The sequence below is a fragment of the Loa loa genome (assembly GCF_000183805.2).
Source record: "Loa loa unplaced genomic scaffold supercont3.11, whole genome shotgun sequence".
Classification (NCBI taxonomy): domain Eukaryota; kingdom Metazoa; phylum Nematoda; class Chromadorea; order Rhabditida; family Onchocercidae; genus Loa; species Loa loa.
This window is the reverse complement of record NW_018108191.1, coordinates 484,991-487,250: the sequence shown is the minus strand read 5'-3', so window position 1 is coordinate 487,250 and position 2,260 is coordinate 484,991.

Sequence of the window (2,260 nt, the reverse complement as noted above, 5' to 3'; positions counted from 1 at the left end):
GAAGAGAGTAAGGGATACAATGTACAGTCCAGTCCTTGGTTGAATGTTTGAAAAGGAAAATGATGACCTTCCAGTGATAGCCTTGAGTATATATACAATTTTAATTAACACGATGAGCATATTTGGGGGCGTGGTTTATGACAAACATCACAAAAAACTGTCAAAATCCGATTCCAACGAGAGGCTCTGTTTGCAACATCAAGCACTGCAATTAAGATCGGTTCTTAGACAAAGAAATTTAGCTTATGAGTGTGCTTTGTTTCGTAAAAAAAAAGATGTTAACTTAAATAAAGATAACAAAGAAAAACGCATGAGACAATGAATTTGAGGAATGTAAAATTGGTTGAATGATTCATGACATTGCTACAATTTGTGTGATTGATTTGTACATTAGTTTATTTAATCATTTTATTTCATTTGGAGCTTCGCGATATTCAAAATTCGCGACAACTGATGACTCCAGCCTGTGTGAGAACAGCAACATTGGATAAGTGGTCCAACCAGTGGGTTTTAGGATTATGAAGGCGTGCTGCTGAAAGCATTCGAATGGTGGCGGTAGATAACCATGATTTAGATCCATATAATAAAATAGACAGCAAAGTGGTTTTATAAACAGTAATCTTAGTATTTCTCTTCAGGTGTTTATATTAGATTATTTTACGGAGTTTTCCGAAAGTTCTGTATGCCTTTACTAATCTGTTGTCAATCTCTTTGTCGATCTTGACGTCGGAAGGAATTATGCTGCCCAAACAGCCAAACTGCTGGATTGATTTAAGCACTGATTCGCCTATGGTCATGCAAGGATGAAAGCGATCGTCCTGTGGTGCAGGCTGGTAGAGAACTCCTGTTTTCTTCAAGCTTACTTCTAGTCTAAAAAGTTCTATGACTTCTGCAAAAGAGGATGTTAGACGCTGCAAAGTTGCTTCTGTGTGAGCGATGAGTGCGACATCATCGGCAAAAAGAACCCCTCGAAACGTGGTAATTTAGAGTCTTGATGGGGACCTTCAGTCGCCTTAGGTTGAATGGGCTTACATCGGTACGATATCGGATGTAGATGGCATTTTTTTCATGTGGATCTGCCATGGCTCTTTGGAGCATCATGCTGAAGTAGATTGTGAACAGAGTTGGTGCAGTGAACTTGTTTCACTCCATTAAGGAAAGACTTTGAGAATGCATCGCCATAACTGACTTGGTGGTGTGGATTCTTACGTAAATAGCATGATCATTTTCAGAAACTTAGAAAGACATTCTAACCGTTCCAAGATCTGCTATAGAACTTTTCTGCTTACAGTGTTAAAGATTTTGGTGAGGTCTACGAAGGTTAGATAAAGACCTTTGTTCTGTTCCCTGCATTTCTCTTGTAGTTGTTTGAGAACAAATACCATATCTGTGGTATTCCTATTTGCCCTCAAGTCACTTTGGCTTTCAGGGATATAGCGGGTACCAATCTATTCAGAAGTATTCTTTCAAAGATTTTACCAGCAACAGAGAGCAGATTAATACCTCGGTAATTTGAGCAGTTTGATTTTACTTCTTAATGAGGCGATAATTATTGCATCACGGTGATCTGGTGGAAGTTCGCTTTTTTTCTAACATCGCAGAACGAGCTCGTGAAACTTAGCGGGAAGTGTTTAACCTCCCTGTTTCCATATCTCAGGTAGGATATCATCAATCCCAGCTGCCTTGCCAGTTTTCACCTGGGGTATGGCCTTGAGCGTTTCTATCGCACTCGAAGTTATATCCAATTCGCTTTTCACTGGTTGTTGTGTAATGTGTTGAATTACTGAGCCTTGGCCTGCACGGTTGGCACTAAAAAGAGTCTGGAAGTGTCCAGACCATCGATCCAGGATAGAGTTTTTGTTAGTCAGAAGCGTTTGGCCATCTGCGCTAAGTAGAGAACTTTTGATGTGATTTATGGGTTTGTTTATACGTAGTTTTAGAGCCTAGTAGAATCTTCTGTAGACATCCGAATCTGAGCACAGATGAATATTTCCTGCTCATTACTTTCATCAAACCAGTCTTTATTTTTTTGCAGGGAACCCTAAGGATTCCACGGAAGACTGTAAGATGCTGGTTTTAATATGTTGCCGAAATACTTTAGGAGAGGGATCTGTAGAGTGATTTTGAAATCTGGTTTGAATATTCATTGGAAGTTATTTCCCACAGAGTATTTGGAAATTATTAACTTTTGAGTCTCCTTCTTGGAATTCTACCTCTCTCAGGTTTGGATTTAAAGCCCAGGTTGAGTTTACATCGTACA